The sequence below is a fragment of the Ursus maritimus genome, unplaced genomic scaffold, assembly GCF_017311325.1.
Source record: "Ursus maritimus isolate PB19 unplaced genomic scaffold, ASM1731132v1 scaffold_7, whole genome shotgun sequence".
NCBI lineage: Eukaryota > Metazoa > Chordata > Mammalia > Carnivora > Ursidae > Ursus > Ursus maritimus.
Window position 1 is genome coordinate 40,423,940 of NW_024426885.1, and position 18,366 is coordinate 40,442,305.

Below are 18,366 nucleotides of genomic sequence, written 5' to 3' on the forward strand. Positions count from 1 at the left end.
CTTACACTGAGCCCGGCCCTAAGCAAGGGATTGTGCAACTCTGCTCAGGCAAAGACACCAGATAATCAGCACAGCAGGCCTCTCCCCCAGAAGACCAGCTGGAAAATCAAGAAAATACCAAGTTTACCGAGCACACAGAACTGCAAAACTCCAGCGCCAGAGGAAAACAGTATATAGAATTTGAGGTTTTTTTCTCATGATTCTTTTTGTTTCAAATTTTCCTTTTCTTTTTTTCATTTTCAACTAGTTTCTTATTTTATCAACTCTGTTTTTAAGTATTTTTTTAACTTTCATTTTTACATTTACATTTTATAGATATATTCTTCATTTTTGTTTTACTTCTTTTCACTGTATTCAACTTTATTTTTGTATATATGGAAGTTTTGCTTTTTTTTTTTTTTTTTTTTTCCAATTTTGGGACTTAGTGTCTTCTAACAAACAGACCAAAATACAGCCAGGACCAACTGGATCACCCTGTTTTTGTCCATTTGGGGAGATTATATTCTCTCTTTCCCCCGCCCCCTTTTTTCCTTCTTCTTTTTAATTTTTATTTGGTTTCTGACTTCTTCGGATTTGTCTACTGTGTATTTAGCTTGGGTCATGGTTGATATTTTTGATTTTGTTCTCTCATTCATCCATTTTTCTCTGGGCAAAATAACTACAAGGAAAAATTCACAACAAAGGAAAGAACCAGAGGTAATACTGTCTGCCACAGACCTAATCCATATGGATATAAGTGAAATGTCAAATGTGGAATTCAGGATAGCGATTACAAAGTTACTAACTGGGCTTGAAAAAAAGTATAAAAGTATAAAAGACACTAGAGAATCTCTTAGTGCAGAAATAAAATCTAATCGGGCCAAAATAAAAAATTCTTTTACTGAGATGTGGTCTAAAATGGAAGCTCTAACAGCTAGGGTAAATAAAGTAAAGAAGAGTCAGTGACACAGAAAACAAGATGATGGAAAGGAAGGAAGCTGAGGAAAAGAGAGAAAAACAACTAATGGACCATGAGGGGAGGCTTCAAAAATCAGTGATACCATAAAGCAAAACAATATTAGAATTATTGGGGTCACAGAGGAAGAAGAAAAAGAGAAACAGAACATATATCTGAGCAAATCATAAATGAGAACTTCCCTAATCTGGGGAAGGAAACAGGCATTCAAGTCCAGGAGGCAGAGAGAACCCCCCCCCACACACACACACAATCAATAAAAATAGATCAACACACTGACATATAATAGTGAAGCTTGCAAATATCAGAAATAAAGAGAAAATCCTGAAAGGAGCTCAAGATAAGAGGTCCTTAACCTACAGGGGTAGGAACATTACACTGGCAAGCAGACTCATCCAGAGACCTGGCAGGCCAGAAAGGGCTGGCGTGATATATTCAGGGTCCTGAATGAGAAAAACATGCAGCCAAGAATATCCAGCAAGGCTGTCATTCAGAATGGAAAGAGAGATAAAGAGCGTCCAGGACAAACAGAAACTAAAAGAATTTGTGATCACTAAACCAGCCCAGCAAGAAACATTAAAGGGAATCCTGTAAGCGAAGAGAGAGCCGAAAAGTAACACAGACCAGAAAGAAACAGAGACAATCTACAAAAACAGGGACTTTACAGATAATACAATGGCACTAAACTCTTATCTTTCAATAGTCACTCTGAATGTAAGTGGGCTAAATGCTCCAATCAAAAGACACAGGGTGTCAGATTGGATAAAAAAGCAAGACACATCCATATGCTGTCTACAAGAGACTCGTTTTAGACCTAAAGTCACCTCTAGATTGAAAGTTCTCCTAGAGGAGAACACAGGCAGCAATCTCTTTGACCTCGGCCGCAGGAACTTCTTGTTAGACATGTCTCCAAAGGCAAAGGAAACAAAAGCAAAAATGGACTATTGGGACTTCGTCAAGATAAAAAGCTTTTGCACAGCAAAGGAAACAGTCAACAAAACTAAAAGGCAACCTACAGAATAGGAAAAGATACTTGCAAATGACATATCAGATAAAGGGCTGATATCCAAGATCTATAAAGAACTTATCAAACTCACCCAAAAAAACAAATAATCCAGTCAAGAAATGGGCAGAAGACACGAACAGACATTTCTCCAAAGACGACATCCAAATGGCCAAAATGCTCCATATTACTCGGCATCAGGAAAATACAAATCAAAACCACAAGGAGATACCATCTCACACCAGTAAGAATGGTTAAAACCACAAGGTCAAACCAAAATGGTCAAAACCACAAGGAGATACCATCTCACACCAGTAAGAATGGAGGTTCCTCAAGAAGTTAAAAATAGAGCTACCCTACGAGGTGGCAACTGCACTACTAGATATTTAACCCAAAAATACAAATGTAGTGACCCGAAGGGGCATATGCATCACAATGTTCATAGCAGCAATGTCCACAATAGGCAAACTGTGGAAAGAGCCCAGATGTCCATCGACAGATGAATGGATAAAGAAGATGCGGGGTATGTATATATATATATATATATACACACACACACACAACAAAATACTACTCAGCTATCAGAAAAGATGCATACTTACCATTTACATTGATGTGGATGGAACTGGAAGGTATTATGATGAGTGAAAGACAATTATCATATGGTTTCACTCATATGTGGAATATAAGAAACAGCACAGAGGATCATAGGGGAAGGGAGGGAAAACTGAATGGCAAGTCATCAGAGAGGGAGAAAAACCATAAGGGACTCTTAATTATAGGAAACAAACTGAGGGTTGGTGGAGGGGAGGTGGTGGGGGGATGCAGTAATTGGGTGATGGGCATTAAGGACAGCACATGCTGTGATGAGCACTGGGTGGGTGCAACTGATAAATACTGAACACTACATCTGAAACTAGTAATGTACTATATGTTGGCCAACTGAATTATATTTTAAAAAGAAGGAACAGTGACTGAAATGATTATAAAAACACTAAAAAACCCTCCACAAATTGCTGTCATACTACAAGAGAGAAAAAGAGAGAAATAAAGTTTGCCACCATTGGAGATGACAGGTAATTAATTTTCAGAGTAGACATCAAGTTCAGAGTTTCAGAGTTCAAAGAGTTTTCGGAGTTAAAAAGTTGATAAATCAAAGGAAAATAGGCATTTACCTCATCTTTTTAGGAAAAACTGTAGTTCAATCCTAGTTGACAAGGGAAATGCCTTTTTAATGGCGGATAGCTGGCTAATAGATCAGAAGGATGACAGGGTTAGAAAAGGCAACATTTCGTGAGCCCAAGTGAAATAACTGGTTTAGACAAGGCTCATCAATAAAGGCTAAGAAAATTTAGGCAAAGGCTACTGGGAAACAGAATACTCTCGGGGAACCAAACTATTGCCTCACTGATCAGTTGTTAATTACAAAGAAGGAGAAATAAAACCCATCTTTGTAATTGATAGATCTAATGAATACCACCATAACCAAATGACTACAATTTGGGCACACAACCTGGTGTTATAGGTCTTGAGTTATGAATGAATATAATGTACACAGGAGCATATAAGCCAAAAAACCTAAATACAATTCTGCCTCTAGACCCAACCTTCTATTTTTAGGAAACACAGTGGCTGCAGATACAAGTTAAATGCCACAAGGAAACAATCATACAAATTCAGAATGTGGAACATTCTGCAAGACAACTGGCCTTATCTTTTTAAGAAGGCAATATCATGGGAGAAAAAGTACAGGCAGGGACACCTGTAGTAGTCTACCCTTATCTGAGGTTTTGCTTTCCATGATTTTGACCATGATCCAGAAGCAAATGAAGCCCCTTCTGATCTACCATCAGCATGTCAATACTAGCCTAACACTATTCATAATACCTACATCATTCATCTCACTTCATCTCATCACATAAGCATTTTATCACCTCACATCATCACAAGAAGGGTAAGTACAGTACAAGATATTTAGAGGGAGACCACATTCACATAACTTTTATATAATGATGATTGTTTTGTTTTATTATTGTTATTAATCTCTTACTGTGCCTAATTTACAAATTAAACTTTACTGTAGGTATACATATATTGGAAAAAAATAGGGTTTGGTACTACCTGTAGTTTCAGGCATCCACTGGGTGTCTTGCAACATATACTCCACAGATGGAGAGGCACACTAAGTGTCTAAAGCAACAACAAATGTTATGCATGAACTCTGAACCCTGGTTTGAGAAAACCATCTACAAATGGACAACTAAAGAAACCTGAATACAGACTAAAACTTAAGGTTTCTTGTTAAAAGAATGACATCTGTAGGAAAATGTGTTTAATTTTAGGAGATGAACTGCAGCATTTAGGGGTCAAACGCATGCACATAAAGCCTCTATTAAGAGAAATATAAACAAATATTACAAAATGTTAACAACTGTATCCAAATGGTAGTCTGGGGTGCTCATTGTACTATTCTTTCAATTTGTATGTTTGAACATTTTTTTTTTTTAGATTTTATTTATTTGAGAGCGAGAGAGAGACAGAGTGCACGCGTCAGCAGGGGAGGGACAGAGGGACAAGCCGACTCCCCACTGAGCAGTGAGCCCAATGCAGGGCTTGATCCCAGGACCCTGAGATCATGTTATGTTATGAGCCGAAGACAGACACTTAACCAGCTGAGCCACCAGGCGCCCCTGAAGATTCTTAAAGTAGTTTGGGAATGGTGTGGGGGAATGAAATTAAAAAAAAAAAAAAAAAAAAAAAGGCTTGCCGAATGATGAACTGTAAAGCACCAAAATATAGTACTAGCAGATTCTACAGACAAACTTTCAGATTTTAAACCAGTGTCCCATAACACACACACTGCATAAACATTAGAAAGGTGGAGCATGAAGGAGGGAATCAGTTTAAGAAACACTTTCCATCTTCCAAAAGTTTAAAATATCAACCAAAACCCTGCTGATAAAATCACCTGAGAGAGGACACCTCCAATATCTCTCATTTTCTTAGAAGAAGAAAGGGGACTACAAAAGAGATATCATTTTCACTCTTCAATTACAACAGCTTAAGGAGTAGCAGAAAATTTTATAACTTACAAATTTCAGAAATACAGAAAATGAGTTGGAGGATCAAGAACATAAATTAACTCACGAAGAGCATAAGTTAATTAATATGTATATATTAAGTAGCACATTAAATCAAAATCCATACGATTTCATATATCTTATATTAATAATGGATTTCACAGAATTAATTTCTCTTTTTAATCCTTTACTAGTGGCTGTGCTGTAGATATATACTGCTTGCTACAAGGCATAACCATAAGCCCCAAAGTCAAACCCTTCTTAATGACTTAGAAGACAATCCTGGGGCTTCTCTTTGTGGAACAAATTTAAAATTTTAACTTAACTGAGTAGATACTTCCCTATGCCTGTTCCACTATATCTGAGATTCTACAGTCGCATAACTATGACGATCTCATGCTGATAAATGTCAGCTCCTTTCATACATAACTGTCCTTTGATACTCCTGACAGACATGGAAATGTTACCCTAGCTTTAACTCTCTCAAACTTTGCAAAAATATCATTTTCTCTGCCATTTGTTTCCTCCCTTTTCTACCCCTAAATCTGTTTTCCCCTTCTGTAATAATTGCTATAACGTATACATATGGCTACATAATACATAATGTATATATAATAATGCTAATACTCAACATCTCACCTTGAGAAAAACTAAAACTATATATACTGGAAATCTTATGAAATAGGCCTCCATCGAGCTAATAAATTACTTTGGTGAACTAGGTAATTCAGAGCACTCTCTTATTGAGAACAAGAAAAACTGGACACCCCTTCCCCCAGGAGAAATCAGAGAAGCAAACAAAAACCCCACACCTCTTTGAAGGCATCAGAATGCTAACAAGGCAGTAAAAAAAGGTAAGGAGGCTAAGGTAAGATTTGAGACAGTAAGGAAATTCTCAGAGGGGGGGCGAGGCATCTGGGGCCATTTTTCCCAGGTTGCATCTGTCAATTCCATATAGGTAACTGAGAAGCTGGGCTGAACTTTTCACAGATCTGCAAGGCTGAGAGAGTTAAATATTGGAGGTAAGGGCCCAATGCAGTATGGGAATAGAGAAATTGGGGGGTGGGGGCTTATAACATCCCTGGTTTTATGTTAGGACCCCCAAAGAATCATATTCTGGGTGTAAAGAAAACATAAAACAGACCAGCCTTTGCAGAGTTTGGAGCCCAGCTTTGAAACATTTCAGTCTCTAACTGGATTAAGATGATCCAGGATGGCTAGTTCCACTAGCTAGCCTCCTACTGAAAGTAAACACAAGTCCTTTATGGAAGGAGATAACATCATCCCTAAACCTTGAACTATCCCTAGACTTTTGCATATATAATGTCTTAAGAAACATCCAAGTATAAAAGACCAAAACAATATGATGAAAAACTGAGTGACACAAAGCCTACAGGAAAATACCTACAAAGGATCAAAATAATGAAGTTACCCAATACAGACATGCTTAACATTTTCAAAGAATTTTTTTTTTTTTTTTTTTAAACTCAGAAGGCACTTGGGTGGCTCAGTTGGTTACCCATCTGTCTTTGGTTCAGGTCATGACCCCAGGGTCCTGGGATCCAGCCCCGAGTTGAGCTCCCTGCTTCCCCTCTCCCTCTGCACCAAAGCCATCCCTGCCGCCCCGCACCGCCTGGCTCGTGCTCGCTTTCTCTCTCTCCCTCAAATAAATAAAATCTTCTAAAACACAAAAAACAAAAACAGAATCATGAAAAACTGGCCCAAGACAAAACCCTGATAACTTTGAAATTTCAAATCATACCTCATTTCCTATTCCTCAGGTTCATCTCCGGTTAAATATTCCACAGCTGTTCTAAACCTTCCTTATTCCTTACTCCCCTTAGGTCCACACACACCCAAAAAGAACATCTACTAAAGTAAGAAAAATGTGTCATTCAATAAAAAGAATTCTACACCCAGAAAAAAGCCCTTTAACCTGCCTTGTTGGTACATTCTCTGAGAGGGAATACATCCCATTAATTTGCCATAAGAGCATGAACTGTTACAGAGAACCACCAAAGCTCAATCAGAGATTTTCAAGCGTTTTACATCATAACCCATTACAGACAACCTCTGGGTGTATCTATATATAAGTACACTCAACTTAATTTAAACACAAATTTCAAAAAAACCTTTTTACTAAAATAATCAAGACAGGGTGGCTGATATAATGACAGACAAACAGATTAATGGAATAGAACTGACAGTCCAGGAAAAAGCATATTTAAAAAAAAAAAAACAAGGATGACAAGACATAAAAAAGCACAGTATTTGCAACAAATAGTGCTAGGACAATTGCAGGTCCACATGCAAAAGAATGGAGTCAGATCCCTTCTGCACACCATACACAAAAAAATTAACTCAAAATGGATCACAGAACTAAATGTAAGAGCTCAAAATATAAAACTTTTAGAAGGAAACACGGGAGTGATCTTCATAACCTTGAGTTAGGTGATGGCTTCTTACATAAAACACCAAAAACACAAGCAACAACAAAAGAAACAGAAACTGGATTTCATTAAAATTAAAATCTTTTCTCCTGGAAACAATACTATCAAAAAACTGAAAACCCCGAAAACAGGTGAAAATATCTGCAAATCACATGTCTGATGAGGGACTTTTATCTACACTACATAAAGAACACAACTTAAAAACAAAAAGGTAACCCAATTTAAAAACAGGCAAAGAATCTGAATAAACATTTTCCCCAAGATATACAAATGGCCAATAAGCACATGTAATGATGATCAACATCATCAGCCATCAGAGAAGTGCAAATCGAAACCACAACGAAATGCCACTTCCCACCCATTAGGAAGGCTATATCAAAAGACAAACAGTCACAGGCACTGATAGGATGCAGAGAAACTGGAACCTTTGTACCTTGCTGGTGGTAATGTAAAATGGTGCAGCCACTTTGAAAAGCCACTAGGCAGTTCCTCAAAATGTGAAACATGGAATTATCCATACAACCAACAATTCCAATCCAATGTGGTTATATACCCAAAGGAACTGAAAACACATCACACAGCAACTTGTACATGAATGTTCATGACAGCATGACTTAAGGCAGCCAAATGCCCACCAACTGAAGAATGGATAAATAAAATGTGGTACACCTGTAGAATGGAATATTACTAGGCCATAAAAAGGAATGAAGTACTAATCATGCTACAAAATAAATGAACCTTGAAAACATTATGCTAACTAAAATAAACCAAGTCACAAAAGACTATATACTACATGATTATATTTACATAAAATGCTTAAAATAAGCAAATCTATAGAGATAAAAAGTAGAGAATAAGTGGTTGCTTGGGGCTGGGGTAAAAGTGGGGGGCTGTACAGGAATGGGGGGAGTGACTGCTAATAGGTATGGAGTTTTTGGAGTGACAAATATGTTCTAAACTTAGGCTGTGGTGATGGTAGCACTATTCCATGAGTACACAAAAAAATAACTTGTATACTTCAAATAGGTGAACTGTAATGGTATGTGAATTAAATCTCAACAAAGCTGATAAAAAATTCTTAGCCCCTTTACTACTTTTGATATTCTACTGTGATATATACTTGTGACATTATACTGTGATATTTTCTATTTCATTTCATTTAAAAATACAACATTAGTTGTAATCTCCTAAATTCATGACTGGCAATTTGAAAAACACTGCCAGAGTCCTCTCACAGTAAAAACGATGCCCGCTTCTCCTATTATCAGGACTAATCCCATCACACCCCACATCCCAGAAAAAGTCCAACCCTTCCTGGTCATCTTCCCCCAAGTTCTTACTGCCACGGTATTGAGTACATTCCTCCATTTTACCCAATCTTCCAATTCTCCTAAGCCCTTCACTGGCCTGAAGTTCCTAATTTGTGATAGTCAAATCTAGCTGATTATACTACCTTTACCATTCTTTATTATCATCTACCCTCCTTCCAATTCTTCCCCACTGATTAAGGATGCTGGCAACTAGTTCACAGTAAGTATCCTTACTTCCTCACCACCTGCTTGTCTTCACCATTTATGGAGACTGACCCCTTTAAGAGCTCAGCCTTTTTTTATTCACTGGCCTCCTCATTTCCACAGACTTTTCATTCAATTCCACCTTAGTAGCCCACTCCCAAAGCCCATCCTGGGTATTAACATCGCTAGAAACTACCGTACATGTTAAATCTCTATTTTGAGCATCCCACTCCGACCAACACATTCAATCCTTATAGATCATTACTTTATCCCATCCCACTCACCTCCAACAATTCTAATTGAAATTTCCAATACACTGATGCTACCACTTCCTTACTATCCATCCTGACTTCACCTCCTTTCTTATCCAGTTAAGATTTTATGATTCATCACCACTCCTGTAAGCACTCCCTTAAAAAAAAAAAAAAAAGCCCTTATTTCCCTTGTCCCTTCCCTTTTCCTTATTTCATACTGACCTAGTTTTATGTGTCACTTTTGTGGGATGATGGTCCTGTTATTCAATCAAAAACAAATCTAAGTGTTGCTGTGAAGATATTTTGCAGATGTTGCTAACATCCACAGTCAGTAGACTTTAAGTACAGGACATAATCCTCAATAATGTGGGCGCACCTCATCCAATCTGTTGAAATGTTTTAAGAGCAAAACTGAGGTTTCCCTGAGGAAGAGGAAATTCTGCTTCAAGTCTGCAGCATCAGCTCCTGCCCAAAAGCTTTCTGATGGACTGCCCTACAGATTTCCAACTTGCCAGCCCCCGTAACTGTATAAGCAAATTCCCTGAACTCTCCTTGTGTATACATACATACATATCTGTTACTGATGCTATTCTTTGAGAACTCTGATACACCTAGCAAAACCTCACCCCAGAAGCTGATCTGCCTGTGTTTTTATCTAACCAGTTAAATAATGCTGGGAGCGGGGGGGTGGGGGGGGTGGAATCACAAAACCAGGCTAATATCACTTTAAATTCAAGATTTCAAACCTTAAAAGAATAATCAATCAATACTTCCTGGCACACTGCTTCAAACTTCCCACACTCCCTCCCTCCCCCACCCACGCCCATACCAATCTCCTACTTCACTGAGAAAACAGAAACTAGGACAAAAAATGAATGCCAGAAAGATAAGCCTTCATCTTCCAACCACCAAACTTCCTTGCAAGAAAGGGCACACAATTTTTCTGCATTCCCTCCTATATGATAGACAATCTTTAACAAAGGCCAATCTCTCTACCCATGCTCTCCATTCCCTTCCCTGTGTATTCTCCTTTTCATTGCTAAGCCCTACATTTTCCTTTATCTACCCACTTACTTTCCCTTCATGGCTAATCTTTAAAAAGCTGTCTACATACACTGTAACTGCATTTGCTCATTTCTCATTCACTCAAAAAACTTTCATTCAGTGTCTTTCAACTGACTTCAATTTGTTTTCTTCCTCTTCATTTTAATAAAACTCATCGACATCACCAACAATTTCCCACTTAATCTCTCTGTGCCTGCTTCCTCATCCATAAAATAGGAATAACAGTAAACAGAGACTACTTCATAGAGCTATTTTGTGATGTTTAAACACTTTAACAGAGGTTAAGCACTAGAACAGTGCATGATAAATAATAAGCACTGAATAACTATCATTTATTGTATTATTAGCATATTCTAGATTCTTGTTTTCCCTTGGTTTTGATTTCTTATTTCTAGCTTATTCAACATTATGTGAGTCCTGGCTCACACATGGCTTTCAATGGCAAAAGACTGAAAACCACCTAAATGTACATCAAAAACGGGGCTACTTAAATCAATGTTATACCTGTATAACGGTGTTACAGACTGAATTTTTGTGTCCCCTTTGGGACTTCCGGAGGTAATTAGGACTACAAGAACTCATGAAGATGGGACCCCCATGATGGCATTAGTGTCATAAAAAGAGGAAGAGAGAGCAGACACTCCCTCTCTCCATGTGAGGACACAGTGAAGTGACATCTGCAAGCCAGGAAGAGTCCTCACACGAACCAAATCTCTGAGCACCTTGACCTTGCACTTCCCAGGCTCTAGAACTGGAATGTCTATTGTTTAAGCCACCAAGTCTATGGTATTTTGCCATAGCAGCCCAAGCTAAGACACTGTGGTGAAAGAAAGAAAAGAAAAGAAAAAAGAAAAGAAAAGGAAAGGAAAGGAAAGGAAAGGAAAGAAAAAGCATCATATTTATGTCCTGATATGACTAGTAGGAAACCATCCTAAGCTATATTGTTAAAAATAAAAGGTAAAGGATATTGTGCATAGTATGCAACAACTTAAATGAAAAAGGAGATGAAGGCAGAGGACATACGTTATATATGTAAGACATACAATCCATCATTGGCAATTCCAAAATCTGTAAAGCTCAGAAAAAATATTTTTTATAAGTTTAGTACAAACCTGTTTGGTGTCAAAATCTGTCAGTAATTTCCATAAGACTTTATAATCTTTATCTTTATTGTACTATCTATGCTTCTGATATAGAAATATTAATGCATTTAATTACAAGATGCTACACATTCCCCTCCAATTAGGGATTTTGAATAATACACGAGACGCACTATACTACCTTTCCACAGCACACCCCCCCCCAAATACAGAACAAAACAAAACCCCTTAATTCTGAAATACATCTGGATCAAGGGTTTTGGACAAGGAATTATATATCTCTATTTACTTGCACATACATAACCTATCTTTAAGTGATTCACAGGAAACATAACACTGTTTCCATGTGGAGGAACTGGCTGTGCAGAATGGGAAGGGGACTATGCTGTACATCTTTTTAAATCTTCTTGAAATTCTGAGTCAAAGTGAATACATTACTTAAAAATGTAAATAAAATTACTAAAACTTTTCAACTCTCAGCTATATGCTTTGGTTTTTATTTGTTTTGACTAAAAAGTAACTCTTAAGTCACAGAGAAATCTATATAGTGATGGCTTTCCTTTATTTCACTTTTGGTTGACCCATATGGCAGCTGAGAGTCAGACAGTCACCCTCTAAGGAGCAAGTCAGAGAAGAGTGAGTATCCATCCTTATTAACAGTTTTTAGCTGATGTCTTGATGCCTCATGCCGAGCAAAGAAGGTTTTTCTTTTCTAGTGACCCCCAAAATGTATTGTTTTTCTTTTCTAGTGACCCCAAAATATGGTGGGGCTTAGGCCCCTTAGCAACAGGAAGCAGTGAAACCCATACTTCTCAATATTAGAAAAACTTAAGAAATGCTCCAAGCATAAGTCTAGCTGTAAGTCTTCAGAGCTTCAATACAGAAGAGTTTAAGGGCTCTGATTAGTATATGAGTAGCATCTTTTCTATCTGCTTTTCATATACTTCTTTTAATATCTTATTGTGTTCCAAAATGGATTTGAGGATATAAGGTTTATCTTTTCTTATGATTTAGATTTTGACTTATCTGTGACGCATTCTCATCTTTAACCAGAAATTAGGAAAGATAACACTTGATTTTTGTGGTTTATCTAGTGAGTATATTTTAAAAGGCAAGGTGAGAGATATATGGTTTGGAAATCCCCAAATGCTCCAACATCCAGCACTCAGGCTTCAAGATTAAAGAAATTCCCAATGAAACGCCTATCAATATCTGGTTCCTTGCCTTAGGAGATAAATGCACTTATGTTTGTCCTTATTTCTCATCAGGTTATACGCACGGAAAGTAGAGACTAATTTCTACTTCCTGTTGCATCCACATCACTTAATACCTGCCCTGGTATAGATGACTTCTCAATGAATACTGCCTGCGTAAAACCAGTGTCATTCCATAGCTGCTATCCTCAAGAAGGAGAAAGAAATCTGACGTACCAATATAACCACTGAAGCACTACACAGAAAACTTAGGAAAACACAGGAAAAATATTTCAAGATGCTACTTATAACTTCCCTCATTTTTCTAGAGACCTCTAAAAAGTGCTTAATGAGCTGCTGTAGTTGCCCGGTCTCTGACAAATTCGCAATCTTCACAGAGTCAAAAATTCCAGTAATATTAAAGATGCAACAGTATTCCATTTTCTTCAAATACGGAAAGAGGATACAGCTATTCCCAGCTCCTGGATTACCATTCTTTTAGAAATCTATGATAATCAACCTAGGAAAGCTTAGGCAAATCTCTGCAGTGGGAAAGGTACACACGGCAAAATAACTTTGTATTAGAGGATGTGACAAATAATTTTCTTTTAATATTTGCTTTTGGAACGTTTCCAAATTTTAAAGCAGAGAGAATTACTGGTCCAAATGTTAAACCATTTCAGTCAATTCAGATTAGATGAAGACAATCCAATTTTAAATAAAACCCCAAAGATGCAGAGGGAAACAACTGGCATTTCTGGAGAATTCAGACGCATACATGAAGTTAGTTTTTAATTTACTTGGCATTTTGCATTTGTTCCAAGTTAAAAATAATAAGTGATAATAATAGCTAAAATTTCCTGAATACTTACATCCAGCGTTCTACATACTGTATTAGTACCAAGCACTTTAAACGCGATGCCTTACTTAAACCTTATGGACCTATGAGATTATGTGGTATTATTATTCTCACTTGACAAATAATAAAAATAGGCCCGAAGATGTTATACAACCTGACCTAATCTGGCCATACAGTTAGTTAGATTTGGATCATGAATTTGAACTCAGAGCTGACCTTAAAACTCATGTTAACAATCACTATTAAGTTTGGGCTCCTTAACTTCTTAAAGAACTGGCAGATTTTAACCAAACCTGATGTACTACCAAAGGATAACAGGAGACTAACACATATTTGTACTTTATTGCTATATTTCTGATATAACCCACCACCCTGAAAAAGAACGGCAGCCAATAAGTTTTCTAAAAGATTTTATATACATACACACTCACATGAAATTTAAAAAATGGATTTCTATGAAATTTAGCCTGCCCAGATATTTGGGGCAGGCTTTTGTTTGTTTGGGGGAAGCCCTCTCATCAATCTTTTAAAAGAACATAAATTCACTATTTAGATATGCCTCTATTCCCTTCCCTGATCATAAGCTTCTTAAGGCTAATAAACTTCATTTTCACATCTTCCACTCTCTGAGAATAAGGAGTCTCATTAGTAAGTATGGTGTTGTGGAATGAATAAAATGTATCATTCAAATAACTCAAGTTTACAGTGAAATTTTTATTTGTTTTGTAAAAATGGATTACAGAAAATATTTGACTTAATTTTTTCTGCTTCTATAAATTACAAAAGTCTAAGTTTCATTGCTGTTCTTGATACAGGATTCAGATTATCACCAAAAGACTCTTTTTGTCCCAGTATGTTTTCTGAAGAAAAACCTATCTAAGGAACAACATTTTTATAGAAGAGTTCCAACAGCCTCAGTTCACAGTGCTAAATCCAAAAAGGTTAAGCAACTTTTCTATGGTTCTAGAACTTGTTAATGACAAAGTCTAGAAGACAGAATTGAGAAGTGAACCTAGGTCTGAATTCTGGACAGGTCTAGTTTCACCTATCGCCCTGAATGATAGGACAGCTCTTATTTCAATACTCCTGTCTCCTTTTAGGTAGTAAAGTCTGTTGACTCAGAACTCATTTCTGAAATCAAAGTTCAAGTTAATCGGCATTAGAGTAAGAAGACTAATTTTCTAAATGTTCATGTAAAGAACTCATGACTAAGACAATAAGCATCACAACTCCGAAATAGGCCAATGATTCATATCTAGAACTATGTGGCTATAATGACTTCCCTGCACTTCATGAATCAGAAAGGCTGCTACCCATACCATTGACTTGACCAGAGACCTCTAGAGAGCTGGCATCTTAATGTCGGACATTATTTTATACTTCTACATGTGCAACACAGCATCTGAACTATGTAGATGATTCAAATGTGTTCAAACTCAATTCACAGACAAAACAGACTAACATGGATCAGACTTCTACTCAACAACTTCCTTGACTGTCACTAGGTAGTTTGCGACTGGCCACTTACATTATTTTAAGTTGTTTCACTGAGCAGTGAATATCTTCACAAGGTCATTTCCATAATATTAGGCATTGAGTTAAGATTCTAACCTCATTAATTTGGGCAGAATTTATTCTTAAACTAATTTCCTTTCCAAGTGGCCTTTCTCCCAGGATCTAAAGGAGTATAAGGATATAGTTCCCTACTCTGCCAGGGCACAAAGACAGCACATTTCAAACTTATTAGTGGACTATACTCACCAAAAGAATCAGTGCTCTCTCTACCTTTAAACATAATTTAGAGTGGAAAGGGGAATAGCTGCTAATAGATACAGTTTTTCTTGGGGTGATGAAAATGTTCTGGAATTAGACAGCAGCGATCAATTGAGAACTTTGGGAATATATTAAAAACCACTGATGCACATGCTAAAAGGGTAAATTTTATGGTATGTGAATTATATCTCAATAAAGCTGTTATTTTTAAAAAACCAAAAGAAATTCATAAACAAAACAAAACAAAAACTGGTTTGACATGTAGCCTGAGCTACAGCCAAAGGATTTGTATCAGTAACCCTTCCTGAAATCTGACATACTGTAACTAGGCAAAGCAATAAAAGTTTGGTATCTCAAGATTTTCATTCCTTATCTTACTAAAGTATCATTTCCTTTTCACTCGTACTCTACATCAGGCAATAATGAGCTCACCTCAAATTCTCTCATATCCAGAACAAATGCTAAAATTTATTAAGTAGTGAGTGGAAAAAAGATATAACTTGGATAAATCAGTATTATTTGGGGTTTCAGGCCCACATGCTTCACTAATAGTAAAATTTTAAATTAAGTTAGGCCCAAATACTTCACCAAGGTAGAACTTTAAATTGAACATTTCAAAAAAATGCAATCAGAAATTAAACATCTCTAATAAAACTTTTATGTAGCTTATTTCCTAGCTTTTCCACTTACAAGTGTCATCAGAAACTTTTCAAGCAATATTCACAAAAAAACCAAACACAATCATTTTAGACCCCTATTGTAATATCACTATGTCTGTGTGTGATACACATACTAAAAAAGACATTCTAATTCTAGACAAGGTTTTGTTGTAGAATAACGAATTAGAAGTCATAGAAAAAAACTGATACTAAAATATTCAGAGGCACCTGGGTGGCTCAGCCAATTAAGCGTCTGCCTTCCCTTCAGGGCATGATCCCAAGGAGTCCCACTTCAGGCTCCCAGTTCAGTGAAGAGCCTGCTTCTCCCTCTCCCTCTGCTCCTCCCCCCATCCCCCGCCTCACTTGTGCTTGCTCTCACTCTCAAATAAATAAAATCTTTAAAAATAAATAAATAAAATATTCAAAAGCCCCCACTGTGGTGACAGATAATACATATGAATGAGTCATTTAGCCATCTGAAAGTGACAGTTTGCAAGAGGCTTCCAAAACTTTACAGAGAACTGTAAAGACTGGATTTTAAGACTGGATTTTAAATATTATTAATTATAAAGAGTTTTTCATCAGTCTGACTCTTATTGAACACTTACTTTATTTCAGGCTAAGTGCTGGAGACAGATGCAAGACAGGCCTGTCCTCAAGGAAGTCCCATTTTGATTGCTTGCTTTTGTCAGGCACAGCACTAAACATGTTCACTTACAGCATATGACCTCCTAGATTTAACCCACAGCAGGGATATCGGAGGTAAACATACCAATGACCGTAAGACTGTAACGCTGTTAAAACTGAAAAGTTAAATTTGTAAAGAAAGCCATTGCACATTTAGACCAATCTCCTAACTCTACTTCCCAATACAACATTGTAAGTCCCAGATTGTACTAAAATACAAAACAGTAAAATGACCCAGAGTATAACTATACCTTTTTTAACACACACCACTTACATAATTGTCTCATTTAAAGGGACACCTATTATATTCCCGTCAAAGAATCCTCTTCCATTAAAAGATACTTCTCTTTACCTTCAAACTCTCCATCTGAGTACAGTACTGAACAGTTGCTGAATGAATGAATGAAATAAACAGATGTTCTAATAGCCAAGAAGATACTTGCCGAACGCTCATCTCAAAACACAATGGACTGACGACCAGAATTCTATTGAAAAGACTACTGAATTTCAGAGGTAAAAATAGTAACTACTGAACATTGATACCATGTAGTCAACATGTTATTAAGTTCACAGTAAACATCTGATGGCGGACTCAGAAATGAAAAGTGTTCATCACAATACTCTACAATGGACTTGGTTCTACCATCTAAGGATTGGGAACACAAGTGCAAGACAAAGAGAGGAGAGGGTGGGGTGAAAAAGTCAAAAGGTCACCACCGAGTGACCCTCAAGAGAAAAGCCCGCTGACCACTGAACCTCGTTCACAGCTTGCTGGACACCTTCCGCGCAAGTCGAGGGCCCGGGCTCCCCCTCGCAGCCCAGAGCTGAAGGCCACCCCAGCCTTTTTCGGCGCCGCTGACTGCGTTCGCCCAGAACCTTAGCACAAAGAAACCACCGAGAAACAAAAACACGGACCCCGTGGGCGCCAGGCGGGCGTCGGGACCTGGCGACCGGAGGAGCGCTCCCGGCTTTCCATCGCCGGGAGAGGCAGCCAGAGCGCGGAGGGCCGCCCTGGCGCCTCCGTCCGGACCTTCCCCGAAGTGTTTCAGAACTTGCCACCTCCCCCTCCATTTTCCCCTCCCGACGTGGACGCGGGACCCGCGGGAGGAGCGCGCGCGAGGACGGACGGGTGGAGCCGGGGCGGCTGGCAGGGGGCTGACGGCCGGGGCGCACCGGGGTCCCGGGGTCCCGCAGCCCCACGCCCCCTGGCCGGCCCCCGCCTCCCCGGCCGCTATTGTTCCCGCGCCGCCCCCGCCCGCTGCGCGCCCCCCGCCGCCGCGCGCTCCCGCCCCCACTCCCGGGAGGGGGTCACGGCTGAGGAAAAGGCGGCGGTGGCGGCGGCACAATAACATAAACACGGCGGGGCCGCCGGCCGCCCCGGCCCTGCGGCGCCCACTGCACTCACCCCGCAACGCAGCGAACGGCGACAGGAAAGCCCGCCGGCGGGACTGGCGCCGTCCGGGCTGTCGCCACGGCCGTTACCCAGGGTTGCTCGCGGCTCCGCGCTCCCGGCCGCGTCGTCCGGCCTCCGCCGCTCCGCTGAGTAACAGGGACGCGGGCCGTCACCGCGCACGCCCGCCCACGTCATCGCGCAGGACCCCGCCCCCGCGCCTCCGAAACAGTCCGCGGGGCGGGGCAGCCCCGGGGCCCGGATTGCGGGGGCGGGGCCCGCAGCCCGGGGGCGGGGCTACTATGGGGCAGGGAGGGCTCGCGGAGGTCGCCTGGAGGCGGGGCTGCGGGGAGAGCTTCAGAGAGCCAAGTGTGAGGGGCGTGT

General features: G+C 39.2%; 1 protein-coding gene across 3 annotated transcripts in view; it reads right to left on the reverse strand.

The window, feature by feature from the left end:
- The window catches only part of MAPK8 (mitogen-activated protein kinase 8), a 102,380-nt gene extending 84,238 nt beyond the window's left edge, over window positions 1-18,142 (reverse strand). For all 3 annotated transcript variants that reach the window (XM_040623831.1, XM_040623832.1, XM_040623833.1), the window contains exon 1: window positions 17,998-18,142. The gene's annotated coding sequence lies outside the window, so the exon portion shown is untranslated. The remainder of the gene's footprint in view (window positions 1-17,997) is intronic.
- Window positions 18,143-18,366: the final 224 nt, after the last annotated feature.